The sequence below is a fragment of the Scyliorhinus torazame genome, chromosome 4, assembly GCF_047496885.1.
Source record: "Scyliorhinus torazame isolate Kashiwa2021f chromosome 4, sScyTor2.1, whole genome shotgun sequence".
NCBI classification, from domain to species: domain Eukaryota; kingdom Metazoa; phylum Chordata; class Chondrichthyes; order Carcharhiniformes; family Scyliorhinidae; genus Scyliorhinus; species Scyliorhinus torazame.
In genome coordinates, this window is record NC_092710.1 from 235,897,454 (window position 1) to 235,909,929 (window position 12,476).

The following is a 12,476-nucleotide window of genomic DNA, read 5'->3' on the forward strand; positions in this document are numbered from 1 at the left end:
GTAACACCCTCCAGACCAGGCAACATCCTGGTAAACCTCCTCTGCATCCTCTCCAAAGCCTCCACGTCCTTCTGGTAGTGTGGCGACCAGAATTGTGAGCAATATTCTAAGTGCGGCCTTACCAAGGTTCTATACAACTGTAGCATGACTTGCCTGTTTTTATAGTCGATGCCCCGTCCAATGTAGGCAAAATTCCGTAATTTTTTTAAAATTTAGAGTACCCAATTATTTTTTTCCAATTAAGGGACAATTTAGCGTGGCAAATCCACCTAATCTGCACATCTTTGGGTTGGGGTTGAAATACACGCAGACATGAGGAGAATGTGCAAACTCCACACGGACAGTGACCCAGGGCTGGGATTTGAACCCGGGTCCTCAGTGTCACACTCCCAGTGCTAACCATTGCGTCACATGCCGCACTCCATATGCTTTCTTGACTACCTTGTCCACTTGTGTTGCCACCTTCAAAGATCTGTGAACCTGCACGCCCAGATATCTCTGACTTTCTATATTCCTAAGATTTTGCCATTTACGGTATATTTCCCCTCTATGTTAAACCTACCAAAATGCATTACCTCACATTTGTCCGGATTAAACTCGATTTGCCATTTCTCTGCCCAAGTCTCCAACTTATCTATGTCTTGCTGTATCTTCTGACAATCCTCAACACTATCTGCCACTCCACCAACCTTGGTGTCGTCCGTAAACTTACTAATCTGACCGGCTACATTTTCCTCTAAATCGTTTATGTACACTACAAACAGCAGAGGCCCAGGCACAGATTCCTGTGAAACACCACCAGTCAGAACCTTCCATTCAGAAAATCACCCTTCCACTGCTACCCCTTGCCTCTGTGACCAAGCCAGTTCTGTATCCATCTTACCACCTCACCTCTGATCATGTGTGACTTCACCTTTTGTACCAGTTTGCCATGAGGCATCTTGTCAAAGGCTTTAGTGAAGCCCATGTAAACAACATCCACCACCCTCCCCTCATCAATCATCTTTGTCGCTTCCTCAAAGAATTCGATCAAGTTAGTGAGGCACAACCTCCTCTTCACAAAACCATGCTATAAGAACATAAGAACATAAGAACTAGGGGCAGGAGTAGGCCATCTGGCCCCTCGAGCCTGCTCCGCCATTCAATGAGATTATGGCTGATCTTTTGTGGACTCAGCTCCATTTTCCGGTCCGCACACCATAACCCTTACTCCCTTTATTCTTCAAAAAACTATCTACCTTTATCTTAAAAACATTTAATGAAGGAGCCTCAACTGCTTCACTGGGCAAGCAATTCCATAGATTCACAACCCTTTGGGTGAAGAAGTTCCTAAACTCAGTCCTAAATCTACTTCCCCTTATTTTGAGGCTATGCCCCCTATTTCTGCTTTCACCCGCCAGTGGAAACAAGCTGCCTGCATCTATCCTATCTATTCCTTTCATAATTTTATATGTTTCTACAAGATCCCGCCGCATCCTTCTAAATTTCAACGAGTACAGTCCCAGTCTACCCAACCTCTCCTCATAATCCAACCCCTTCAGCTCTGGGATTAACCTACTGAATCTCCTCTGCACATCCTCCAGCGCCAGTACGTCCTTTCTCAGATAAGGAAACTGAACACAATACTCCAGGTGTGGCCTCACTAACACTTTGTGCAATTGCAGCATAACCTCCCTAGTCTTAAACGTCATCCCTCTCGCAATGAAGGACAAAACTCCATTTGCCTTCTTAATCACCTTTTGCACCTGTAAACCAACTTTTTGCGACTCATGAACTAGCACACCCAGGTCTCTCTGCACAGCACCATGTTTTAATATTTTATCATTTAAATAATAATCCCTTTTGCTCTTATTCCTAACAAAATGGATAACCTCACATTTGTCAACATTGTATTCCATCTGTCAGACCCTAGCGCATTCACTTAACCTATCCAAATCCCTCTGCAGACTTCCGGTATCCTCTGCACTTTTTGCTTTACCACTCATCTTAGTGTCGTCTGCAAACCTGGACACATTGCACTTGGTCCCCAACTTCAAATCAACTATGTAAATTGTGAACTATTGTGGGCCCAACTTGATCCCTGAGGGACACCACTAGCGACTGATTGCCAACCAGAGAAACACCCATTAATCCCCACTCTTTGCTATCTATTAATTAACCAATCCACTATCCATGCTACTACTTTACCCTTAATGTCATGCATCTTTATCTTCTGCAGCAACCTTTTGTGTGGCACCTTGTCAAAAGCTTTCTGGAAATCCAGATATACCACATCCATTGGCTCCCCGTTATCTACCGCACTGGTAAAATCCTCAAACAATTCCACTAAATTAGTTAGGCATGACCTGCCCTTTATGAACCCATGCTGCGTCTGCCAAATGGGACAATTTCCATCCAGGTGCCTCAATATTTCTTCCTTGATGATAGATTCCAGCATCTTCCCTACTACCGAAGTTAAGCTCACTGACCTATAATTACCCGCTTTCTGCCTACCTCCTTTTTTAAACCTTTGGGTCACATTTGCTAATTTCCAATCCGCTGGGACCACCCCAGAGTCTAGTGAATTTTGGTAAATTATCATTAGTGCATTTGCAATTTCCCTAGCCATCTCTTTTAGCACTTTGGGATGCATTCCATTAGGGCCAGGAGACTTGTCTACCTTTAGCCCCATTAGCTTGCCCATCACTACCTCCTTCGTGATAACAATCATCTCAAGGTCCTCACCTGTCATAGCCTCATTTTCAGCAGTCACTGGCATGTTATTTGTGTCTTCCACTGTGAAGACCGACCCAAAAAACCTGTTCAGTTCCTCAGCCATTTCCTCATCTCCCATTATTAAATCTCCCTTCTCATCCTCTAAAGGACCAATATTTACCTTAGCCACTCTTTTTTGTTTTATATATTTGTAGAAACTTTTACTATCTGTTTTTATATTCTGAGCAAGTTTACTCTCATAATCTATCTTACTCTTCTTTATAGCTTTTTTAGTAGCTTTTTGTTGCCCCCCTAAAGATTTCCCAGTCCTCTAGTCTCCCACTAATCTTTGCTTTTTCCTTCAATTTGATACTCTCCTTTATTTCCTGAGATATCCACGGTCGATTTTCCCTCTTTCTACCGTCCTTCCTTATTGTTGGTATAAACCTTTGCTGAGCACTGTGAAAAATCGCTTGGAATGTTCTCCACTGTTCCTCAACTGTTTCACCAAAAAGTCTTTGCTCCCAGTCTACCTTAGCTAGTTCTTCTCTCATCCCACTGTAATCTCCTTTGTTTAAGCACAAAACACTAGTGTTTGATTTTACCTTCTCACCCTCCATCTGTATTTTAAATTCCACCATATTGTGATCGCTCATTCCGAGAGGATCCCTAACTATGAGATCATTAATCAATCCTGTCTCATTACACAGGACCAGATCTAGGAGCACTTGTTCCCTCGTAGGTTCCAATACATACGGTTCTAGGAAACTATTGCATTCTATAAACTCCTCCTCAAGGCTGCCTTGACCGACCTGGTTAAACCAATCGACATGTACATTAAAATCCCCCATGATAACTGCTGTACCATTTCTACATGCATCAGTTATTTCTTTGTTTATTGCCTGCCCCATCATAATGTTACTATTTGGTGGCCTCTCGACTACTCCTATAAGTGACTTTTTCGCCTTACTATTCCTGACTTCCACCCAAATGGATTCAACCTTATCCTCCATAGCACCGATGTCATCCCTTACTATTGCCTGGATGTCATCCTTAAATAACAGAGCTACACCACCTCCCTTACCATCCACTCTGTCCTTCCGAATAGTTTGATACCCTTGGATATTTAATTCCCTATCGCTTATGAGTCCATTTATTTCCAAATGGGTATAAATTCTGTCCCTGAGAATTCTCTCCGGCCTATAGAATCATAGAATTTACAGTGCAGAATGCTATTCAGCCCACCGAGTCTGCAACGGCCCTTGGAAAGAGCACCCTACGTAAGCCCACACATCCACCCTATCCCTACAACTCCACCCTATCCCCGTAACCTTACCTTTTTTTTATTTTTATAAATTTAAAGTACCCAATGATTTCTTTTTCCAATTAAGGGGCAATTTAGCATGGCCAGTCCACCTAAACTGCACATCTTTGGGTTGTGGGAGTGAAACCCACGCAGACACAGGGAGAATGTGCAAATTCCATACGGACAGTGACCCAGGGCCGGGATTCGAACCCGGGCCCTTAGCGCTGTAGTCCCACTGTTAATCACTTGTCATGTGAGGAGACCTTTAAGACATGGATGTTTAAGCAATGTACCTTTAACAAAACAGTGATGTCATAGAGTGGGTGGAGTTCAGCTCAGGTCAGCCTTTTGAACGCTCCTTGCGATTCTGGATGGTACGCAGTTGATTTAAATTGTTTTATTCCTAAGCTAGCCATAACGTCTTTGAATAACTTTGAAGTAAAATTCGTTCCTTGATCCGATTGAATTTCTGTGGTAGTCCATATCTAGTAATGAATTTAAGTAACTCCTCCACAATCCTTTTACCTGTAATATTACATACTGGAATGGCTTCTGGAAACATAGTAGACACATCCATTAGTCAAAAGGTATTGATTCCCACTTTTTGTTTTAGGAAGCAGTCCTACACAATCGATTAGGACCCTTGTAAAAGGTTCCTCAAATGCTGGAATGGGTATTAAGGGTGCTGGTTTTATCACTGCTTGAGGTTTCCCTATCACTTGACATGTGTGACACGACTGACCAAATTTAACTACATCTTTATGTAGTCCAGGCCAATAAAAATGTTTCTGGATTTTAGCTTGAGTTTTCCTTATTCCCAAATGACCTCCCACTGGCACCTCATGTGCAACTCACAACACCTCCTTCTATACCCTACCGGCAATACAACGTGATGAACTTCTGCCCACTTTTCATCCACCTGCATATGTACAGGTCTCCATTTTCTCATCAAGCCATCATTTTTACGGTAATAACACTCTGGTATACTCTCAGATTCCTCTTCCGTATATGCTTTCTGATATATCTGTTTTATTTCTACATCTTTCTGTTGTAACTCCGCCAATTTTCCTGAACTAAAAATATCCGCCTCATCCTCCAACTGTTCTTGTTCTTTTTCAACCATCTGATCAAAAATCGTTTCTGATAATTGCACTTCACTTCATCTTTACTCTTTGATTTCTCCTCTTGTCTTAACCTGTGACTTTGCGACCTTGTTACTACACAATCCGGAAAAATCCCAGGATATTCATCATTCAACACTTCAGTTGACTGATTTTCCACTGGCTTATCAACCACAGTAGGCATCACTCCCACCTGCGATCCAGCTATATCATTACTCAAGATAAACTGTATTCCTGGACAAGATAATTTCTCTATTACTCCTACCACCACTTCATCACTCTTCACTGGACTTTCCAACCTTACCTTATATAATGGAGCGCTACTCCTCTCACCCTGAATTCCACATATCACCACCTTTTCTGGCAACATTCTTCCCAAACTACATAATTCCTCATCTCTTACCATTAAAGATTGACTAGTCCCTGTATCTCTTAAAATTGTGACTTCTTTACCTGCTCCTCCTGATACACATGAGTAAACTTTAACCACGCAAGTAAATTCTTTAAAGACATCTGGCACCTTCTTAACAATTACTTCTTGAACAGGCTGTACAATTGTTTGCACCTCCTTCGCTTCCCTTGGGCTTTCCTTTACCACTCTAACAAACCCCACCGTCTTATCCTGTTTTACCACATCAGCCTTCCCAGTGCTTTTCTTCCACCACCAACACTGTGACTTTACATGGCCTAGTTTATTACAGTGAAAACATTTGAAACTTTTCATTGCTTTTTCACCCTCCTGGATTTCGTTTTTAATCTGAGGTACACTCTCTTTATTGTCTCCCATCAGATCACCTTGACCTTTACCACTTGAGTATTTCTCATGTCCCCAGTTTCTATCCCTCACCGGCTGAAACTGATGTCGGAAACCAATCTTTGATTTATGAACTAATTCATAATCATCTGCCATTCCCGCTGCTAATCTCGCAGTTTTAACCCTCTGTTCTTCCACATGAGCTCTTATTACATCATGAATGGAATTTTTAAACTCCTCCAAAAGTATAATTTCTCTGAGAGCTTCATACGTTTGGTCTATTTTCAAAGCCCTTATCCACCTATCAAAATTACTCTGTTTGAGCCTTTCAAACTCCATGTATGTTTGAACAAATTCCTTCCTTAAATTTCTAAACCTTTGTCTGTAAGCTTCAGGCACTAGCTCATATGCACTTAAGATGGATTTCTTCACCTCTTCATACGCTCCAGATACCTCCTCCAGTAGTGATGCAAACACTTCACTAGCTCTACCTACCAGCTTTGTTTGAATCAGTAATACCCACATGTCCTGTGGCCATTTCATTTGTTTAGCTACATTCTTAAATGAAATGAAAAAGGCTTCCACTTCCTTCTCGTCAAACCTTGGCAATGCTTGGACATATTTAAATAGATTCCCACCAAGCCTTCGACTATGACGCTCTTTCTCACTATCCTCATCACTATCATCCAACTGTACGTTTCCCTTTACGTCTGCCAATTTTAACTGATTGTCATGTTTCATGGCGATTTTCTGAAGTTCAAACTCCCTCTCTTTATCTTTTTCCCTGATCTGTATCTTCCTTTCTTTTTCTTTTTGTTCTGCTAGGGCTATTCTTTCTTTTCTCCTTTCTTCTCTCTCCTCTTCTTTGTCCTCTTTTTCTCTTTCTCCTCTCTCTCTCTTTCATATGCCAGCCACTTTAATTCTTTCTCATGTTCCATTTGTTTAATGTGCAACTGAATTTTTGCCATTTCCAATGAGTCAAACTCTATCTCAGGCAACTTTAAATGCTTAACCACCGCCATAATTACCTCATCTTGAGGTAATTAGGAGCTTGTTAATTAGTTAATTGGATTAGGCCAGTTTTCAGAGGCTAGATTCACAGTATAAAAGTGATCCCCTACAGTGCAGACTTTGTTTGCACTGAGTGCTGAATTTGGTGCATGTTGAGTGCTATAGTAAGAGTTTGGTGACCGAGGGAGTTAGGTGAGGAGGGAGTAAGGTGCTCCTTTCATTTTGTTTCCGACATTTCCGCAAAGAGTGAAAAGAGAGCCAGGAGTTTACAGAAAGTGTAGCTGACTGGGAGCAGAGTCGGAGGGCGGAGATCTAGTTAGTCCACAGGGCAGCTATATTCTGTCAGGTAAGAGGGGATGGAGGCTAGGCCAGTTGTATGCTCCTCCTGTAGGATGTGGGTGGTGAGGGATACCACCGGTGTCCCCGGTGACTATACCTGCGGGAAGTGCGCCCAACTTGAGCTCCTCAAAGACCGTGTTAGGGAACTGGAGCTGAAGCTGGATGAACTTCGGATCATCCGGGAGGCAGAGGGGATGATTGAGAAGAGTTACAAGGAGGTAACCACACCCAAGGTACAGGACAAGAATAGCTGGGTTACAGTCAGGGGGAAAAAAACAAACAGGCAGACAGTGCAGGGATCCATCGTGGCCGTTCCCCTTCAAAACAAGTATACCGTTTTGGATGCTGTTGGGGGGGATGACCTACCGGGGGAAGGCCCTAGCGGCCAGGTCTCTGGCACTGAGTCTGGCTCTGGGGCTCAGAAGGGAAGGGGGGAGAATAGAAAAGCAATAGTAGTAGGAGATTCAATGGTTAGGGGAATAGATAGGAGATTCTGTGGTCGCGAGCGAGACTCCCGGTAGGTATGTTGCCTCCCGGGTGCCAGGGCCAGGGATGTCTTGGATCGTGTCTTCAGGATCCTTAAGGGGGAGGGGGAGCAGCCAGAAGTTGTGGTGCACATTGGTACCAACGACATAGGTAGGAAAAGGGGTGTGGAGGTAATAAACAAGTTCAGGGAGTTAGGATGGAAGTTAAAAGCCAGGACAGACAGAGTTGTCATCTCTGGTTTGTTGCCGGTGCCACGTGATAGCGAGGCTAGGAATAGGGAGAGAGTGCAGCTGAACACGTGGCTGCAGGAATGGTGTAGGAGGGAGGGCTTCAGGTATTTGGATAATTGGAGCGCATTCTGGGGAAGGTGGGACCTGTACAAGCAGGACGGGTTGCATCTGAACCAGAGGGGCACCAATATCCTGGGAGCGAGGTTTTCTAGTACTCTTCAGGAGGGTTCAAACGAATTTGGCAGGGGAATGGGAACCGGATTTGTAGTCCAACAACTAAGGAAGCCGATATTCAGGACGCCAAAGCGTGTAATGAGGCAGTGGGGAAGGGAACACTGACAAAGGAGAGTACCTGCAGGCACGGAGATGGGTTGAAATGTGTATACTTCAACGCAAGAAGCATCAGGAATAAGGTGGGTGAACTTAAGGCATGGATCGGTACTTGGGACTACAATGTGGTGGCCATCACGGAAACTTGGAAAGAAGAGGGGCAGAAATGGTTGTTGGAGGTCCCTGGTTATAGATGTTTCAATAAGATTAGGGAGGGTGGTAAAAGAGGTGGGGGGGTGGCATTGTTAATTAGAGATAGTATAACAGCTGCAGAAAGGCAGTTCGAGGAGTATCACCCTACTGAGGTAGTGTGGGTTGAAGTCAGAAATAGGAAAGGAGCAGTCACCTTGTTAGGAGTTTTCTATAGGCCCCCCAATAGTAGCAGAGATGTGGAGGAACAGATTGGGAAACAGATTTTGGAAAGGTGCAGAAGTCACAGGGTAGTAGTCATGGGTGACTTTAACTTCCCAAATATTGAGTGGAAACTCTTTAGATCAAATAGTTTGGATGGGGTGGTGTTTGTGCAGTGTGTCCAGGAAGCTTTTCTAACACAGTATGTAGATTGTCCGACCAGAGGAAGTGCAATATTGGATTTAGTACTTGGTAATGAACCAGGGCAAGTGATAGATTTGTTAGTGGTGGAGCATTTTGGAGATAGTGACCACAATTCTGTGACTTTCACTTTAGTAATGGAGAGGGATAGGTGCGTGCAACAGGGCAAGGTTTACAATTGGGGGAAGGGTAAATACGATGTTGTCAGACAAGAATTGAAGTGCATAAGTTGGGAACATAGGCTGTCAGGGAAGGACACAAGTGAAATGTGGAACTTGTTCAAGGAACAGGTACTACGTGTCCTTGATATGTATGTCCCTGTCAGGCAGGGAAGAGATGGTCGAGTGAGGGAACCATGGTTGATAAGAGAGGTTGAATGTCTTGTTAAGAGGCAAAAGGAGACTTATGTAAGGCTGAGGAAACAAGGTTCAGACAGGGCATTGGAGGGATACAAGATAGCCAGGAGGGAACTGAAGAAGGGGATTAGGAGAGCTAAGAGAGGGCATGAACAATCTTTGGCGGGTAGGATCAATGAAAACCCCAAGGCCTTTTACACATGTGTGAGAAATACGAGAATGACTAGAGCGAGGGTAGGTCCGATCAAGGACAGTAGCGGGAGATTGTGTATTGAGTCTGAAGAGATAGGAGAGGTCTTGAACGAGTACTTTTCTTCTGTATTTACAAATGAGAGGGGCGATATTGTTGGAGAGGACAGTGTGAAACAGATTGGTAAGCTCGAGGAAATACTTGTTAGGAAGGAAGATGTGTTGGGCATTTTGAAAAACTTGAGGATAGACAAGTCCCCCGGGCCTGACGGGATATATCCAAGGATTCTATGGGAAGCAAGAGATGAAATTGCAGAGCCATTGGCAATGATCTTTTCGTCCTCACTGTCAACAGGGATGGTGCCAGGGGATTGGAGAGTGGCGAATGTCGTGCCCCTGTTCAAAAAAGGGACTAGGGATAACCCTGGGAATTACAGGCAGTTAGTCTTACTTCGGTGGTAGGCAAAGTAATGGAAAGGGTACTGAAGGATAGGATTTCTGAGCATCTGGAAAGACACTGCTTGATTAGGGATAGTCAGCACGGATTTGTGAGGGGTAGGTCTTGCCTTACAAGTCTTATTGAATTCTTTGAGGAGGTGACCAAGCATGTGGATGAAGGTAAAGCAGTGGATGTAGTGTACATGGATTTTAGTAAGGCATTTGATAAGGTTCCCCATGGTAGGCTTCTGCAGAAAGTAAGGAGGCATGGGATAGTGGGAAATTTGGCCAGTTGGATAACGAACTGGCTAACCGATAGAAGTCAGAGAGTGGTGGTGGATGGCAAATATTCAGCCTGGATCCCAGTTACCAGTGGCGTACCGCAGGGATCAGTTCTGGGTCCTCTGCTGTTTGTGATTTTCATTAATGACTTGGATGAGGGAGTTGAAGGGTGGGTCAGTAAATTTGCAGACGATACGAAGATTGGTGGAGTTGTGGATAGTAAGGAGGGCTGTTGTCGGCTGCAAAGAGACATAGATTGGATGCAGAGCTGGGCTGAGAAGTGGCAGATGGAGTTTAACCCTGAAAAGTGTGAGGTTGTCCATTTTGGAAGGACAAATATGAATGCGGAATACAGGGTTAATGGTAGAGTTCTTGGCAATGTGGAGGAGCAGAGAGATCTTGGGGTCTATGTTCATTCATCTTTGAAAGTTGCCACTCAAGTGGATAGAGCTGTGAAGAAGGCCTATGGTGTGCTCACGTTCATTAACAGAGGGATTGAATTTAAGAGCCGTGAGGTGATGATGCAGCTGTACAAAACTTTGGTAAGGCCACATTTGGAGTACTGTGTACAGTTCTGGTCGCCTCATTTTAGGAAGGATGTGGAAGCTTTGCAAAAGGTGCAAAGAAGATTTACCAGGATGTTGCCTGGAATGGAGAGTAGGTCTTACGAGGAAAGGTTGAGGGTGCTCGGCCTTTTCTCATTAGAACGGAGAAGGATGAGGGGCGACTTGATAGAGGTTTATAAGATGATCAGGGGAATAGATAGAGTAGACAGTCAGAGACTTTTTCCCCGGGTGGAACAAACCATTACGAGGGGACATAAATTTAAGGTGAAAGGTGGACGATATAGGAGGGATATCAGAGGTAGGTTCTTTACCCAGAGAGTAGTGGGGGCATGGAATGCACTGCCTGTGGAAGTAGTTGAGTCAGAAACATTAGGGACCTTCAAGCAGCTATTGGATAGGTACATGGATTAGAGTAAAATGATATAGTGTAGATTTATTTGTTCTTAAGGGCAGCACGGTAGCATTGTGGATAGCACAATTGCTTCACAGCTCCAGGGTCCCAGGTTCGATTCCGGCTTGGGTCACTGTCTGTGTGCAGTCTGCACATCCTCACCGTGTCTGCGTGGGTTTCCTCCGGGTGCTCCGGTTTCCTCCCACAGTCCAAAGATGTGCAGATTAGGTGGATTGGCCATGATAAATTGCCCTTAGTGTCCAAAATTGCCCTTGGTGTTTAGTGGAGGTGTTGAGTTTGAGTAGGGGGCTCTTTCCAAGAGCCGGTGCAGACTCAAAGGGCCGAATGGCCTCCTTCTGCACTGTAAATTCAATGATAATCTATGATTAATCTAGGACAAAGGTTCGGCACAACATCGTGGGCCGAAGGGCCTGTTCTGTGCTGTATTTTCTATGTTCTATGTTCATCTTTTCGCATTTTGTCAGGTAATGTTAACTGCAATGTTCTTGCCAAATCTAACAGTCTGCTTTTCATTTCTGTCCGTAAGGCACTACGTGTAACATTCTCCACCCCAAAAAACTTCTGAGCTTCTGAAAGAGCCATTGTTCACAACACTCTCCCCACTTAAACTAAAATACCACATCGGAAAAGCAACAATCCTTCACTGTCTTTAAGTTCAGAAAAGCCAATCCAATAGATAGACCTTTATCATCCTGAAGCCCCCAATTGTTATGGGCGAGGCGTTTTCATAGCCCCAAAATGTATCATGGAGTTCAACCAACCTCTCCCTTTAATGTATTTGTTGCTTTTCCGAGCACACGGCTTTCCCCTAGGTGTGGGATTACAATTATGGACATGTGGGTTTTTAAACACAAAACATTGTTTATTCCATGAACTCAACTTAACATCTTAAAAAAATATTGGATCTCTTAACACCCCTTTCTTCAAAGATAACTCAGAAAATCTTGAAACAGTAAATAACTCCTTAAAATGTTCCTTCAAACTTCCAAGAGACTTAACACCTTTAAACATTATCACATCAGGTTAAAGGATATATATATTTCCTGTAGAATGGCAGAGACATAGCAGCTTGGTTGACTTCAGCTCCAGCACCTTGCTTTCTTCATGCAGCTCTCTGGAAACCCACAGACACACCCATGCTGCTTTCTCAACCCTGGCTTTCTCCCTTCAAGCAGATCACAGCAAAACAGAACTTCACAAGCTGCTGTCTCAAACTGGCTTTCTACTTTGAATCAGCTCACAGCAAAACCAGCCAGGCACTTTTAAAAATACTCTCAGCAAAACCAGCCAGGCATTTTTCAAACTGAAAAAGCACTGCAAAAAGTCTGACCTGAGATGAGCTCCACCCACTCCATGACATCACTGTTTTCTTAAAGGTACATTGCTTAAACATCCATGTCTTAAAGGTAC